The sequence below is a fragment of the Lepidothrix coronata genome, unplaced genomic scaffold (assembly GCF_001604755.1).
Source record: "Lepidothrix coronata isolate B3197 unplaced genomic scaffold, Lepidothrix_coronata-1.0 Scaffold12, whole genome shotgun sequence".
Classification (NCBI taxonomy): Eukaryota; Metazoa; Chordata; class Aves; order Passeriformes; family Pipridae; genus Lepidothrix; species Lepidothrix coronata.
In genome coordinates, this window is record NW_016690192.1 from 965,104 (window position 1) to 982,942 (window position 17,839).

General features: G+C 41.6%; 1 protein-coding gene across 4 annotated transcripts in view; it reads right to left on the reverse strand.

Annotated features, from left to right (window-relative positions):
* Positions 1–17,839, reverse strand: part of LOC108492771 (BEN domain-containing protein 5-like) — a 922,669-nt gene that overhangs the window by 372,819 nt on the left and 532,011 nt on the right. The gene's annotated exons all lie outside the window — the stretch shown is intronic.

Here is a 17,839-nt window from a genome sequence, read left to right on the forward strand (position 1 = left end):
CGCACGCCCCCGCCGCACGGGCTGGCTCCGTCCCAGCGCCCGTGGAGGGCCCGGCGGGGCGCGGCTCAGCCCGCGCTGGGACAGATCCCAGATCCTGTCCCTCGGGATCCTGGCAGGGCGCGGACGGTGTGGGCACCCTGGGTCGAGCTTGGCCCCGGGAAAGACCCCGGGAAGCTCATTTATCCCAAGTTGAAACTCCGTTCCGCAGAAGTAGGCTTTGTTTCAGAGAAATAGGCCTTGTTCCAGAAATCACAGAATGACCTGGGTTGGGAGGGACCTCGAAGATCATACCGTTCCAACCCCCTGCCGTGGGCAGGGACACCTTCCACTAGACCAGGTTGCTCCAAGCCCTATCCAACCTGGCCTTGGATACTCCCAGGGATGGAGCATCCACAAATTCCTTGGGCAAACTGTGCCAGGCCCTGTGCCAGGGCCTTTCTACCCTCAAAGGAAAGAATTTTTTCCTAGGATCTAAACCTAGCCTCTTTCAATCTAACCCCATTCCCCCTTGTCCTGTCACTAGATGCTCTCGTAAAGAGTGTTGCCCCATCTCTCCTATGTCCTCCCTTTAGGTCCTGGAAGGCTGCAATTCGGTCACCCCAAAGCTGCCTCTTTTCCAGGCTGAACAATCCCAATTCTCCCAGTCTTTCCTCATAGGAAAGGTGCTCCATCCCTCTGATCAACTTAGTGGCCTCCTCTGGATGAGAAATAGGCCTTTTCCCAGCTCTGAGGGGGTGACACACAGGGAGGTTTGCTCCAAGGGCCCAGGCATAGCCAGGGAGTGCAGGGAGAAGGGGCAGGTCTCCTTGTGAGGAGACCAGATCCTTCCTGGCCAAACAACACAACACAGGACCCCACACTCATCTGCCACTTAGCAACAGAACCAGAACGTCAGTTTTCACCTGAAGGTCCTCATGGTAACACAGAACCACCTGCACTCAATCACACCGTCCTGTGGGGAGTGCTGGAAGAGCACAAAGCTTCCCCATCCTCCCCCAGAACAGCACAGGGAGCTCAGAAATGCTGTGCAGGTGTGTCAGAACAAGGGTTGAACACCATGGCATTTTTAGCATGAATTCCCAAACTTTTGGAGACACTTAGATACCGAGTATGGATGTTTTGAGCTTCCTGTGTGAAAAGAAGAGTAATGTGGCAACACTGCTTATGGCAAACTCACACCCATGTTTCTAGTCCTGAGATCTGTTTTACCCAGCCAGTCTTAGGAACAGGACAATAATATGTGGAGAATAAAGGTTAAAAAAAAAATAAATCACAGAATGAGAGCAAGAGAGGGGCATCACCAGTTTTCTGTTTGCAAAACACCAACACAAAATGAAACCGAAATGGATCATCTTTTCTGGTTTGCATATCACTAAGCATTTGCAGGACGGTATGTACCCATTGCATTGAGTTTAACCATGGTGAACTTGTTTTTCCATGTTACCTTTTATAGAGTTCCTCGTACATGGGGACAGACCACAAGCTGGAAAACATGAAGTTCAGTTTTGACTGAGCACTGGCACAGGTTGCTCTGACAGCTTGTGGAGATAACTCAAAAGCCTCTGGACATGGTCCTGGGCAACCCCTTGAGCAGGGTCTGGATAAGATGAGCTCTTGAGGCCCCTTCCAACCTCAGCCACTCTGTGAAAGTGCCAGAAGCTTTCAGTTGTGCCCTGCAGAAGTAGAAGTCTGTCTGTCTGAAGCACCACATGAAAACCCAAAGAATCCATACAGGTGTAGTTGAGCCGGTGTAAGTGTTTCAGCAACAAGCTGTAAACTTCCCATACAATAATGGCAGCTTTATTATTTTAGCAATTACAGAGTTTTGCAAATACTTCAGTTTAAGATTGGGGATTTAAATGGCAGTGCTTTATGTTAACAATAAAGTATTGCCAGACTGGTATGTAATTACAGGCAAATATAAGTCTGCTACAAAGTATGGATGACAAATGTATTCTAGTAGCAAGGCTGCGAGGGAAATGAAATTCCAGCAAGGATTGTGTTGCTGATCAAATAGTAACAGCTGCTGTAGCGCTGCTACCTCGTGTTATAGCGGGGTACAGGGAGCTGCAGGAAGATGACGGGACAGGCTGATTGCTGGAATTACTCCACAGACACTGTTAAAATTACGTGAGGGATGATTTTGCCCGACAAAGTTAAGTGGCCAGTGAGGGATTGGGTACGCTGACTCCTACCGGGATTGTATTCCCTCCGCATCTGAATTCCATTAGTGACATGCAAGACTGCTGTCGAGGGAAAGGAGCTCAGGAAAATGGTGAGACTGGAAATAACAAAAGAAGCACTGAGAAGGTTGTCTTAGAAGGTTGTCTTGGAAGGGGAGAGATCTCTTCAGATACTGAGGAGGCCTGGGTAATTTGTCCCAATGAAAGAAAACTGAAAGACTTCATGTGACAGCAACTAGCATCTTAGTTGGGGGGAGGGGTGTTTGTTTGTTTGTAGGTTTTTTTGGAGGGGGGATTTGCAACTGGTATTTGCAACATTTTACATTTGAAGGTTCAGTTACAGAAAAGGCTGTAAAGATTTTTGTATGAGCAGCAAAAAAATAAACGGTCTCAAATCCTCCAGACAGGCTGTTTCACAGTTCTCCACTGAAGGACGTTTTTGGGAACAGATAAGGGTCGGGATGATAAATGCATGTTTACTCTTGGTCCCCAGCACACACGTTGAGCCAGAAGGCATTATAATGCTAAAGAATTAATAATGATCCAATACATTTTTCTTCTGCCTACAAGGAACAGTGTTAATTTCTGGCTTTAAAATCTATAAATAATCTGCACTGGTTAGCTGTGAAACTGCAGAAAAATCCATTAAAGCACCGAATGAAACACAAGTCTTGTCACTCCTGTCTTTTGGACCTTTCTCATTTCTACTAATGGTTTGCCAGCTGCTTTAACACTGAGGTGAGCTTGAAGTTTAAAGGTGTAGAGCCATTTTAAAGGTGTAGATTTTAAAACTCCTTGTTAAGGGAATTACTGGAACACCACCAAATTTAAATCCTCTAGCAAGTCCAGCCTTTTAGAAACAACACAGAGAAGAACTACTGAGAAGTAAATTGTCTTACTTTCAAAGTGCCAACGAAGCCTCAGCTTAAAAAGTAACACTGTCGCTCTGAGAGTCGAGAAACCACAAAGCACAGTCCCAGCCCTTGTGGGACTCCTCAGTGACTGTTTTTTGGAACACTACCTAGATTTTGATGGTGATATTTTTCTTGAAAAGTAAAGAAGGTGCTCAGTCAAAAGCTGATGCCTGCAGTTTTGATGTGCACTCTGTGTTTGCACTTGGAGATACAAAATGAAAAGCTGATAGTTCCAATAAGAGTTATGCAGGTGCTAAATCTCTTTCACAGCAAAACATTAAGATTAGGCTCATCATTCACTTTACTTCCATGTTTAATGCCAGACTCTCAAAGGACGTCATATTGATTTTAAATCTGCTAATGAAGAAATTCCCATTTTCTTTTACCATTCAAATGGAGGTGATTCACTACTACCTGACTACTCAGCAGTAACCATACTGGTTACATTCCTGGACCAGGAATCCCTACACACTGAATATGTTGAATACATAGAAAACTGTTGTTTTGTTGTGAATTTATGTATCCTTCAAGTAGTCCATTACTTACACAATTGTTTTCCAGGTCAAATATACCCTGCAGGAAGACACATTCACAATTTTTTTAGATAATGCTGTATTTTAACAATGAATTTAAAGTCATGCAGCTTAAGGAAGAACTCGACTAACAGTGCACAAGAACTAAAGACTGTTCAAAGTTTTTTGTATGTACAGGCATATGATCTACTCACAGTCTGATTAATTTTTACCAAGGATATGATCAATAGGGTGATCACAACATACCTCCATTCCATGGTTCTCATTTTTTATCTTACAATAAAGTGCAAGATAAAGTCATTCCCACGTATAAATGAATCTTCCTCTGAACAAAGTCATGTACAGCTTCCAGGTGTTTTGACAGAGAGGGTGGTTGGAAGGAGGGAATCTACTATCCAGACAGCAGGGTAAGCATTCAAGAGGTTTATTTCCCTTTATATTTTAAAATAAATTTTAACTCTCTAGAAACTGTTGCCACAATCTGCTTTCAGTGTCACAGTGATTACATAGAAAAAATTTAAACAAACAAAAAAAAGAGGTCTGGTTCCTGTGTGATCCTAGAAGATGGATGAGAAAATATTTTTGTCCATACATAATCTCCGAAGCACTCCATTACCAAGAGAATAGTATGGGAACCCAGATTGCATAGATAAATTCTTAAGATTTAATCTTTTGAAATCTATGGCCTTAAACCATCCTCAGAAGAGAAAGAGCATCACTGCAAAGCTATTTAGTCCCAATTCCTGAGAGTGATCTAACTTTTCTTGGGACTGAAGATAGTACTCAATCATCCTTTACAGTGGACTCCCACATCCTAACAGAATATTCTTTCAAAGAAATGAAACCTAAGGAATACTTTATGGGTCCATTCACACAGGAGGCACTTATTTCCCAGCTGGTATATTCTGTAGCATGAAAAGGTAGCGATTAAGCCAAAGTGACCACAGGAGAAGGCACTTTTCTCACTGTTAATGACTGGCTGGAGAAACTGAGGACCAAAGAAAAAGCCAGACAGTCATTAACTGCTGAACATTCCTGACCTGAAGGTCATTATTACTATTATAAAATTGGAAAATGAAAAAGTAATTATTTTCTTTGGGTTTTTATACCTATTAAAAATATAAAATTCCAGTGTCTGTTGCTGTGGATACTGGTCTGTAAGATACTTATCTTTCCCATTCTGGCAGGCTGTGCAATGGCTAGATCTGGGACTGGCAACCCTTCAAGAACGTGTGCCAGACTGTATTTTCCTTTTCCAAATTACAGGTTAAATGTGCCCACAGAAAGTCAACAGGAACCAGGAGACGCTGCCAGTCGGCTCTGTCTTGCCTCGGTGTGAGCAGCAATTCTCCCCACCCTCCCCAGTCCTGTGCTCAGTGGGAGCCAGGAGCTGGGTTGTCTGGGAGCTGCAAATGACTCTCAAATGGCTGAGAGTTTCAAGCTCCTACCCTGATGTTTACCATTCAAAATCTTGCTAAATACCATCTCCTGTACTCAGGCAGTGTGCTGTTCTCCATGCTGTAAACTTCTTGCCTGAGAGGAAAGTAGGAAAGACATTTTCTTTGAGCTGACTCGTGCCTGGACTCTCCTGTAAAACATGTCCTTTAGGTGCTGCTGCCACCAGCTTGAAGACAAGATTGCTGTTGCAGCCCAAATGATCCTTATCCCTGCTACCATCCACTGATGGCTTCAGCCTATGTATTTTCACCCTAACTGGGAATTTTATTTGGGATTTTCCCTTCTCCTTTTTTAAACCAGACTTTCCCCTGGCTTTTGACACACGTTTTACTAATATGACTCTAAAAGTAGCTTTACATGCATAGATTTTGCACCACTGCAAGAATTCGATTCCTTCTGTACTTTAGATGGAAGAGTGACTTTCATTTGGCAAAGACTTAAGTCTTTTTGTAACCTTTGGGCTTCAGTGTAAAATATCATTACTAGACACTGCCTATGGTTATGTTATGCTTTAGACAGAGCTTCTGAGTAAGACAGTATTAATGACCCTTTTTCATAATATTTCCACTTCGGTTTTCTATTTTCACATCTGTACAGAACTGTTCTGTCTTGAACTGGCATTTATGTCTCATTCTGACAGGAAAAATGATCCTGCAGCCCTTTTCTGCGGAGACCTATTCTGCTTGAGAGGTTCACACAAGTAATATGGGAAAGGAGGTCAGCTACTAAAAATGAGGGACCGCATTTTTTCCAGAAAGGTACCTCCACATAGTCCCACTTTCCTTTAGAAATCTGATTTTAGCAAGAGACAGGACAGGCTCTAGAGAGGATTCTTGCTGTTTTGGAAGGTTCTTAACATCAGCAGCAGCAGCAGGAATAGGGCTGTGCGAGGGCAGACTCAAAACTGCTTAAATAGATGTTTTCACAATGCAGTGCTTTTTAATTCATACTCTTGTCATACTCCTTCTAATCCCTTTCGAGGCTGGTTATATTTCAGAATAAAGTGAGTTTTTAGAAAATGTTCCCAGGAATTAGTGCTCACATCTCACTTCTTCAGAAGGTAGAGTTTTCTACTTCTAATGAAAGTCACAATCAGAGATGGACCAGCTGCTCTTCTGAAGAACGTCAACTAATGTGAGCACGTAAAATCCTGTTGTGGAAGGTGAAAGGGAGATAACAGAGCAGGAATAATCCTCAGAATATTTCAGCAAAGTGCCTTCCTCAGCTGTGTCTTGTTAATAATCATGTTTAAATTAAAAGAACAGAAAATGAATGCTGAAACTGCTGGCAAGTGAAAGTGCTCACTGATCTCAAGACCTTCACTATGCTCTGTGAGCCTCCCCACTCTAACTGGGACCAGACACCATTTATGAGTTACAAATGAAGCTGCACCTGGTCTGTGCTAGTAGTTGAATTAAAAGCAAACAAGCAAACAAAAACAACATACAAAAAGCAAATGTTAACTGGAAGAAGTTTCTGTCACCCAGCTCCCAAAAATCCATAGCAGGGGATAACTGTCACAGACCCCTCCAAGAATTCCTCTAGTCCTTCAAAGCAGAGGAACTCCATCTCACACAGCAGAGATGACCGCCATTCATCTTTGTCCCACTTACAGGGAAGGTGTTCCCTCAAAATAGAAAATGGCATAGGAAACTGGTAATCCAAGGGGTGTTTGAAACCTCAAGGGCCTTCATGCTTTGCTGTTTTTTTCCACAAAAGCCCGAGCAACATCTATTGTGCAATAATATTTAACATTCAGGGGAATCAGGATCTTTTTTTAAAGTGTGATCAGAAAGAAGGGCCCATCCTAGGCTGTCACAGAATTCCTCATAACAAAGAAAGCTTTGTTTCATAAAGAAATACCTTGTACTGGAATACCCTAGGGAAACTAGAGGGTTTTTGGTTTTTTCTAAACAAAGACGGGAATGTTCGAGTTCGAGGTTCCCTTTAAGTACTCTTCTAACATGAATATGTTTAAGGATGCTCTATCAAGTTCATGCATGAAATGTCATCCAGCCGATAGTACATTTCTATGCAAATGCAACTGTGAAAGCTAATAACTGAAATCTGCATTTTTTTCACATTTCCAGCGTATTATACAACTTCTCATTCTTTCCTGTTTCGTAGCTCACATTAGCCTCTTGTATCAATAAAATAAAGCTCAGGTTGTATTGCCTCCTGCTTAAATTCTCTACAAACATCAAAGCTGGACATTTGAATAAGCAATTTAATGTATACATTTTTATTCAGTTCAGTATACTGATTTTCTCCTGGTAGGAGTAAGAGTTCTGCAAGACGACTGCAGAGAAACACACCATTCAGAATATGAATTGGAATATTCTTGCAATGCTTTGCAGTGAAGATGGTGTGATATTAAGATTAGATCCTGCATATAATCAGATTTTGATGCTTGTACACACAGTCTGGTATTTCTTTTCCTTTACAAGGTTTATATGCAAAAACTCAGCAATCCAATATTTTGAACATATACCGTCTGCAGATACTACACAGTCCAAACTGATGAAAAAATAATGTCAAGGAAAATAAGAAACTGTCTGGGGCACTGCAGCATGTAGACTTTGCTAAATTCATCAGAACTTGTTTTACTATTCCGAGGACAGAAAATATTGCAAAACCAGTCTTTCCAGAACAGCGAGAGCAAACAGGGCTTGTGTCCATCCCTATATTAAATCTTGGAGTAAAGATCAACTCTTTGGGAGCTGGAAATATTTCTATAATCTTTCAAATTCTCTGATATGATACATACAGAATTTCTTCCAAATGGCCTATATTTTCCAAATTCCTTCTACATACCAGTATATGTAAGAGGTAATAAAATGCAAAAGATAAGATAGGTGGGGAGGCAACGGGGATTATATTACAAGCAAAAGGTGGCACTACTGAGAATATATCACAGTATTTAGTGAACATAAATATAAAGCATACCTTCAGTTTTTATCCAAAATATCCAAGAGAGAAAAAACCCACAGAGCAAAGGAAGTTTGAATTTTGTTAAAGGGCTGCAGTAGCTCATGTTTCTGCTTCAAATAGTTAACTGATTGGGAAGTAAGCTAATAATGGTTTAGATAAACTTTCACTTACGAGAAGTGATGGATTGACACATTTCTTAACAAGTAATGGCAGTTCACCAGACATCATTATCTGCCCTGCCTCTGACCTGGAGACACTATCTAGAACCATAGAATCATGGAGTCATTTAGGTTGCAAAAGACCTTTAAGATCATCAAGTCCAACCATTAACCCAGCACTGCCAAACCCACCACTGAACCATGTCCCCAGGTGCCACATCTACACGTCTTTTAAATACCTCCAGGGATGGTGACTCCACCACTGCCCTTGGCAGCCTGTTCCAATGCTTGACAACCCTTTCAGGGAAGAAACTTTTCTTAATATCCAATCTAAACCTCTCCCCTGGTGCAGCTTGAGGATGTTTCCTCTTGTCCTATCGCTTGTTACCTGGGAGAAGAGACCAACCCCTACCTCCTTTCAGGTAGTTTAGTGATTGATAAGGCCTGCCCTGAGTCTTCTTTTCTCCAGGCTAAACACCCCCAGCTCCCTCAGCTGCTCCTCACCACACCTGTGCTCCAGACCCTTCACCAGCTCCATTGCCCTTCTCTGGGCTCACTCCAGCCCCTCAGTGTCTTTCTTGTCGTGAGGGGCCCAAAACTGGACACAGGATTCGAGGTGTGGCCTCACCAGTGCTGAGAACAGGGGGAAAATCCCTGGCCTGGTCCTGCTGGCCACACTATTTCTCATACAGGCCAGGATGCCATTGGCCTTGCCCACCTGGGCACAAGCTGGATGTGTTCAGACACTGCCCACCAGCCCCTCCAGGCCCTTTCCCACTGGGCAGCTTTCCAGCCACTCTGCCTCCAGCCTGCAGGGGGTTGTTGTAACCCAAGTGTGTGACCCAGCACTTTGCTTTGTTGAACCTCATCCAGTTGACCTCAGCCCATTGACCCAGCCTGTCCAGATCCCTCTACAGAGCCTTCCTGCCCCCAGCAGATCAACACTCCTGCCTGACTTGGTGTCATGTGCAAACTGACTGAGAGTGCCCTCGGTCCCTTTGTCCAGATTGTTGATAAAGATATTGAAAAGGACTGGCCCCAGTATTGAGCCCTGGGGGACATCACTGATGACAGGCCACCAGGTGGATTTAACTCCATTCACCACCACTCTCTGGGCCTGGCCATAAGCCAGTTTTTACCCAGCAAAGAGTGCACCCATCCAAGCCATGAGCAGCAAGTTTCTCCAGGAGAATACTCTACAATGAAAGGCATAATCAATCTCCAAGGGAAAGGTAGTTTTAAATTCCATAGTGTGATTACTAACAAGGACACCAATTATAACTTAACCAAAGAGGGAGAGAGTAATTTCATTATTCTAAGGCTTTTATATATACTCTTGTGATCAGCTACTTCCCACAGAGGCTTTTCACTGATTTTACACACCATACATGACACCAATATTTTGATTTTTCATGCTCTCTCCAAAACTCACTGAATTAATTCTTAACAACTCGCACAGGTTTTGTTGTTTGGGGTTTTTTTGACTCTGTTAATCAAAAGAACAAGGACAGTAGCCATTCTTGCTCACACATCATGTAGTAAAATGGACTCCAAGAGAGGTTGTACCTATAAAGGACTCCAGTGGGCCTCAAATATCTATATGCAGCTTCACAATCCAAGAAATCCCACAGAGTTATTGCTTACCCTGCAGGGCTGTCTCAGAACAAGATCTCAGAGACCATCTGTGCTCAGTGTGGAAGTTGCCAAAACCCCATCCACAGAAACTGTGGAGCACAGAGCATTGTAACTCCCATCCTCCTCTGGAGCAAAGACTGGAAGAGGATACCTCCATCTTCTTACTTTAACAGCCTGAAAGCCTCACCTCTGGTGAGAATATATATTCTCACCTCTGGGAGGTATATATAAAGCTCCTTTCAAAACAGAAACCAACAGAGATTTCTTTCAAAATCAACCAACAAGACCAGGAGGACACCTCACTGATGTCTCCCATTTTTCATTGATAAGCTCCTCACTGATAAGACCCATTGCCTGGCAAATGAGATGCCTGGCTTTGGTTCCCCCATCTGGCTGAAGGAGTTCAGCCCTCCCACTCTGCATCTCCAGTTGTATTAACCCTTTTCTTCATCTAAACATACATAATTTCTTCTAGTCAAGACCCTCAGGAAAGGAATGCATGTGTCTCCCAGTCTCACGCTAATGCATGGTGCTCCACTTGAGTTCTTACTGATCCCATGCGGAGGTAAAGGCACAGCAAGTAACCAAGCTGCTGCAGGGGAATGTATTTCTTCCACTGAGAGCAAACTACTTGGAGTTTATTTCACAGAGTCATGGAATCATAGAATGGTTTAGGTTGGAAGGAACCTTAAAGATTAACCAGAATGACTTCCCTCGACCTGCTGGCCACGCTGCTTTGGATGCAGCCCAGGATACGATTGGCTTTCTGGGCTGTGGGCACACATTGCCAGATCATGTTGAGCTTCTCATTAACCAACACCCTCAAGTCCTTCTCCTCGGGGCAGCTCTTAATCCATTCTCCACCCAGCTTGTATTTGTGCCTTGGATTTCCCCAATCCATGTGTAAGACCTTATTTTAAGAGCACATACATTAGAGCAGTCACTGTAAATCAGCTAATTTGCAGGACACTTTTTATTCCTCAGTAATTTCTTTAGGGGTCTGTATTCTAGGGAGAAAAGTACTGCTGAAGTGGGAAGTAAAAAATGTAAGTAGCAATTAGTCTTACTCTTAAATACTTAAATAGCTCCAAGGTTATGTTTTCTTTGAAAAATATTCTCAGTGAGCGTATTTGGTGCTCTTACAGCACATTATATGTTTTAGCTTCTTCAGGGTTTTGAGGTTTTTTTACACCTTCAGATTTTAAGACAATTGGAAGTGGAAAAAAATGTTTACATATGAATGTCTCACTTTTATTGTTTTGCATTTTGGGGTTTATTTGACTGTGGTCCTTGCTGAAATAGCAAGATCAGTATAAACTCCATGCTTAGGAAGACTAAGAAGAAAATTAGAACTTCCTCTGTCTTAAAATTTCATCTAAAACAGCAGCTATGTCTGTGGGATGCTATTTAATTAACATCAGTGGAAGACTGTCAGTAATCAGTATTGCTGAGTGGTTTATTTACTTGGAAAAGAACCATGGGTTTCAGTACCTAACTTTCATCTTTTAAGTTTGGAAGTTTTGGTACTAGAAATTTAATTTGCCAAGTTATCTCTAGGCAATTAAAATGTATTCTATCGTTTAACCTTTGGATGATGTATAAATATGCATAGACACTCCTACAAGGCAATTTGTCTGCCAATCTGGAAAATGCTAACGTTGTAGTCAATAAGTCAACAGTCTGCAATGTTAAATTATGAAATCAGAAAGAAGTGCAGTTCTCATTCAAGCCACATATAAAGATCATAAGGATTTCCAATTTTCTGTGTGGGACAGTAAATTTCAAAGATGACTCTATTCTGCCCCAATAATCACGGTCTGCACAGCATGTTCAGGTATTGTTGGAGAGATTAAAACCACAAAAACAGAGCAGAACAGCTCAGCATCAGATAATCACAAGCAATTCTGTGTCAGCAACAGACAGCTGGAGACATATGCCAACAATATTACAAAAGTGGTAAAATGGAGATTTCGTGACAGCAAGGACGTGGGTTTCATACATTAAGCTAAAACTCAACCCAAAACATTGAAATTGTTGTTCACAAGTAAGAGCTCTCTGGCACAGTGTTCAGAAAGCCTACCATTTAGCATAAAAAAATATGTAAAGCAAATTTAAGTAGAAGAAAGTATTTGTTTCTCTCTTTTAATATTTTGCATAATGATCACCTATTTGACTTCAGTGTTGTTATAATGGACAAAAGGATCAGAATGTTTGTTATGTACCAGTTATGTACCAAGCTAATGATTTCTGAGAACCTTTTGTGAAAAAGCTAGGTTAGATGGATTTTTATCTACAAATATTTGTTTAAAGATTTTTACTTCCAAATACAGTTTAAAAGAAAATGAACAATGCTGTTTTGTTTCAGTTGACATAGCTTGAATTATACTGCTGTTCCCTTTCCCTTGAGTTTCAAGTGTCCCTGTACTTCCCTGATACTCATTCCCATCTATCCCTGCTTTTGTCTTTCACTTTTTTAAATTAAACATCTAGGGCTAAGAAGTAAGTCTAAGAAAAAAGGATGAAAAAATCCTATTATATTTATTGCTGTGAAGCAGAAGAGAGAACAGGGAAAATACTTAAACTTGTGAAGCAAAAAATAATCTACCTTTCCAGTGCTTTCTCTCAGCGCCTCCCTTATAGACACATAAAAACCTTTTATTTCTTCTCTTTTTTTTTTTTGTAGTTGACTGTGTAAAATCAAGATAAAAAAAAAATTAAACCCCAAGTTTCCTATTTTCACAAACGGTTCTCAGAAAACCCTTTGTATGCTGGATTTCTTATAAAAAACGGAAAATGGCTTGAAAACATTCACGAGGAAGTAAAAAGTGTTCTGATGAGTTCACTTCCCCCGCGCACGAACAGCAGGTTCAAAGTTTTTATAGAGGTGGTTGGGCCTGAACTTTTTCTGGTTTTATTGTTGAAGCTCTGCCTATGTGTCTTTAAGTGTTTTGTCCAGGGACCTTGGCATGATAAGATTCCTGAAGCTGTGACTCTCGGGGAGGGTAATGGAGACAAGTGACTTGTGAAGGAACTGAGGCCCAGGCCCCTGAGCTCTTTGTGGTTTAGGACCCGGAGCCCGACGCGGATTGAAGAGCGATGTAATGCTTGAGGCGCCGATGAAAGATTTTGAAAAGCCAATGCAATAAGAGGCGTCAGCAGGGACCGGCAGATTGATTGCAACAGCTAATGCCAAAAAGTTCTGAAGAGAAGAAAAACGTACTCTGAGTAAAAGAAACAAAGAAGAAAAGAAGGAAAGGATAGTAAGAGCTTGCACACCTCCGGCAACTTGCCTGCGTATCGACGTGTATCTGGGACAAGTAATCAAGCAATTGTCCTAACTGATTTTCTTTACAGTCATGCATAAACCTTGATGATGCTGTTCAGTCTAGACCAGTAGGTGGGGTTGAAAGGATCTACCCTAAAATTCAACTTACTAAAACTTGAGCAGCTTGAGAAGCTCATCTTTTGGGTCGATGGAAGGCCTGCACATCCAGATGAGAGATCGCCCACCAATTTAGGGATAGGAAGAACCATTCTATCCTGAACTGATTATGGGTTCCTCAAATATGTAGCATAGACTGAACACCTAGTATTGGTGTGCCTGAAGCAAGACAGGATAAATTTAAGCTACGGATTCTCACCCCCACCCCTCCTGGATTAAGAACTCAATTAATGTGGTAGCTTTTTTAAACAGACAAGTACACAGACTCTAATTTTGGGATGTAGTGAACCACTCTGAACCACAAACCCATCTGAACGGAGGCCCCAAGCCAGTGTACCAAGCCCTGAGAGGCTCACAGAGATACAAAGATGATATTCCAGCCCCACAAAGCCCATGCTCACCCATCTGCTGTCACAGTGGGATGTGGCTGCAGCAATCCTACATCTGATGATTAAAACCTGCTTTAGCTTGTGTTTGGGGCCACTACCATGCAAAATGCATTACAGTGGCCCCCATGCTTCTCTCATCTCCAACTGGAAGCCAGCCCATCAGATTGGCACTACTGGAGGAACACTAAAGCTACCTTATAGTCTCTCCTTACCCAGGCCAGAACACCGACTGCTGCAAAAAACATGAATCAGGAGTAAAACAGGGTGCTGAATACATTAATCAAAATGATCACCCTTGCAAGATCTGCTAAGAACAAAGAAAACAAATCCAAGGAAAGTTAACACTAGAACCCATTTGCAAGGCTGCACGAGTCAGCTAATGAAATAACTGTCAATTGTAGACACGAACCTTTTGTGCTTTCGCGCAATTTAAATATAAAGTAATTTGCATTCAGGTATCCAAGTCTCCCTGAAAAAAGATTAACAATAGGATTCTCTTTCTTTCCACAACCTTTTTTCTCCCTCCCTTCCCCCCAGGGGTGGCTCTGATAAGGTCACCTTATTAATGCAGATCTCTGTTTTTCAGAAAGCAGCCAGGAGTTTAACTGTTTCACTGTGAAATGATCTATGAGATGAGAACAGTCCATTTTTTATCCTTGATTGATCATTTCAGCATGTATAACAGCAAATCCTAAGGGACACCACTCAAATCCCTGCTTCAGAATGACCTAGAGACTCAGTGCTAAAAAGTGTTGCGCTCCACTACACATCCCTTCATCTTTTTTTCTTAACTTCTCATTTTCCACAGAACATAATAAAGTTGCCTTGCATCATTACAGTTCTCAGTAGGAAAAAAAACATCTTATAAATAAGCAAAAAGTTTTAACAGCTGAGAGTTGGGTGCCACTACAGCGAGCAGAGGAACTGAGGCATCAAGCAGTTAATGCCTTTTCCCCAGACACAAAGGCAGGAGCAGGTCTATGATCCCAATTCAGGTGTCACAGCTTCTCATTTCCTTCCCTGGCCACCAGACACCTGTTTCCCTGCTCTTAATAGCCTCTGATGGGAACTGCCTGGTGGCAAAATCAGAGGCACTGGCCTCCTATATGACGAGTGGAAAATAAAGCTATTGCCCTTTATTTTTTTTTTTTAGTTATTTACTGTGTCTAAGCTTTATCTCAATTCCATTGTTGGGTTATTCTTCTCCATTCTATGCGCTTCCAGCCAACTAATCTTCATTTTGCTTTTTCTGATGACTTTATGCTGACATGTACAGAGTCCTTAAATAAATCATTACGAATATAAATAGCAATGGCTGGATTACAAAGGATTCTGGAACACTTGTGATAGTAAATTAGCAGGCAGGCAAACCTACAGCTGCCAGCAGCTGATGTAATATTTTAGAGAATTGTTTTCTAGATTGCGTAAGGGAGAATTGTTGGCCTTTGAGCTTCGTTCTCTGTTTCAGTCTGTCGAAGAGTTCAACAATTTGATGCTCACACAAAGTTCACAGGGAAACAACTTATAAATCCCAAATATCATAAACACAGACTGGGGAAAATGCAAGTCTGAGACACAAGCTAGAATTTCGGAAAAAAACAACAGAGGGACATCTCTATTGTTAATGGCACCTCTAAACAGATGGACGTTATATCCACAGAAAGAGCCGCCACGTCAAGGAGCATTTGACACAAATTTCCCCCTTTTTTCTTCCTGTCCTTTCTTCATAAATACTAAACTCAAACAGGCTGTTGTATTATAACAGTGCAATGTGTAAATTCCTGTAATCAACCGATGGAGCAACATCAATTATGGAGACTTTGTAAAGGCCACACACATCTTTACATCCCTTTATAAAATGCTGACACATTCCACATCTAAAAGAGATTACAATCACAGAGGATGATCCTGCAAATGCCTACTATTGAATGTAGCATTTGCTATCATGAGTAAGCCCACTGAAGCTACCAGAAACTCACATGGCAGGACAAAAAGCTCTGATTCACATATATGACTAACAAAGTTATTCAGACCACAACATTCCCCATCTGACTATGCTTTTGCAGGCTGAGATTTAAAGGGTTGATGCTTTCAGACTTGAGAAACAGTCCAGGACAGCAGGGTGGCTGTGAGATGACGCAGGTAAGAGGTGCAAGAACAGGTAGTGGTTCCTCTCAGACTTCCTTAAAGAAGGAAGACAAAATTTGGAAAGCTGTGTCAGGAAGGTATTTATGTTTTAATGATGATAAAGTTGAGATGGGAGGAGTATATGTCATAGAAGGCATACAGGAGATAATAGCAGAGATGTACTAAAGAAAAGATTTGGATTATGTGGGACTTAGCCAGCAGGGACAGTAGGCTCAGCGCTAATATAGAAAAGACAGGGAAGCAATAAAAGGATTCAAAGAGCAAGAGGCTTAGTTGTGAGCAGCAGGAGAAGTGATTCTTAGCCAATCCATTGCACTTTGGTAGTTAGCTGTTGCTCCTGAGCCAGGATACAGAAGGTAACATCCACAAAAAAGTCTCCTAAAACTCCCTGATTACAGAAAGGACAGTGGGCTCGTCAGGTTCCTGGTCTGTGCCTGTTGGCAAGGGAGTCTGCAGTGCGAGTCCTGTACAAATACCACATGGAAGTAGCTCATGTAGTGAGCACCCTGAGATGGAATATGAATTGAATTTTCCTTGAATCCCAAGGAATATGCTGTTCCCTGGCACAACATGTAACTGCCTTTCACTTGTCTCGTTTGTAGAGAATGATTTTAGTCTTTGGCAGCGATGAGTGGCACATGTTGTAGGTGTTTTGCTGAAGGTGTGCTATTTCGTTAGCTGAATGTTGCTTAACAAAGTCTCATTGTTTCAGAAGGCACACTGCAATAAATTATTAGCAGGTTATCACTGATGGATACATAAAATCCACTGAAAGCATCAACTGTCATTCAGCAATAGCACCGCCTGAATATTTATTGCCTTTTATTTATGTTATGTCTGTTCTAGTTCATGGACTAGTACGAATTCTAAGACACATTAAAAATCATTTCCAGTGATAAACATCCACAATGTCTTTTCATCCCCACCCAAAACAAAGCAATTCTCTCTCCACCTATGCCCCTGTATTAGTAAAGGCCCAAGTATAGGGAGGGTTCTTGCTGCAGTCCCTGAGTGTTGTCCAGCTCATATTCTTCCACATGCAATAAAAATCTCCCCAAAAAATCATCAGTAGCATGCAACGGTCCAGGGACAGAGTAAAGCAAGAAAGCAAGATTAGTGTAACAATGATTAGCATTAGTGTAGAGCATTATAAGGTCAAATTTCTGGTTGCTGCTCTGGGTGACTATTTTTACAGCACAGTGAAACTGAGAAAGGGGCTGCTGACTATTCTCAGGTTTGTGTTAAGGCTCTTGGTATGTCCAGTGGGAATGAGAGCCTTCCCAACAGCACACCACCACATTAGGCTGCCTTTACCTTAGTTTTCAAGAATAAATTCCTGCCTGTTGAACATTAGAGATATGCCTTCAATAGCATGCTATGTAAATATTAGCTACATTATTCTGAAAATCTTATATTTCCCAAAGTGACTTTTTTTAAAGACTATTAGTGCTTTTCTGAGAGATACAGGTTTTTGGGGTTACACAGTCTACGTACAGCAATTTTGAGATGAGACACCGAACAGAAGCATGGCTAGCAAAGATGTAAAAAGAAGAGAAAAATATTTTTAAATTACTGCAAAATACAACTTGAAGCCATAAAGATGTCCCTTTTAAGAGAAGGAATGAGCACACTTGTGCTCATTTTTTTTAAAAGAATAAGTTAAATGAAAAAGGGATTAAATGAGATCTTTAGTTAGTCCAAAGTAGCTGTAACAATGCAGCTAAAGGGCTTTTACTCTTCACTTTGCAGAAACATGAACTTGCATAAACATGGGCAGGACAGGTACAAACCCAGGAATGGCAATAAGTCAGAACACAACAAGGCTACAAATGTGGAGTGCTCCCAGCAAGCTTGGATGATGAAATATAAAGCCCTACTGCAGAGATAAGGGAGGTGGAATGGTTGCACTTCTTGTAATAAAACACACAGTTTTGCTCACATGACTACCACCAGGTTGTTTTTTGGTTCTGTTTGTAATTTGCATGCAATATCCTGAGCTGAGCCTGGGTTTCACTGAAGTAAATAGACTAATTTTTTAATGACCTTCA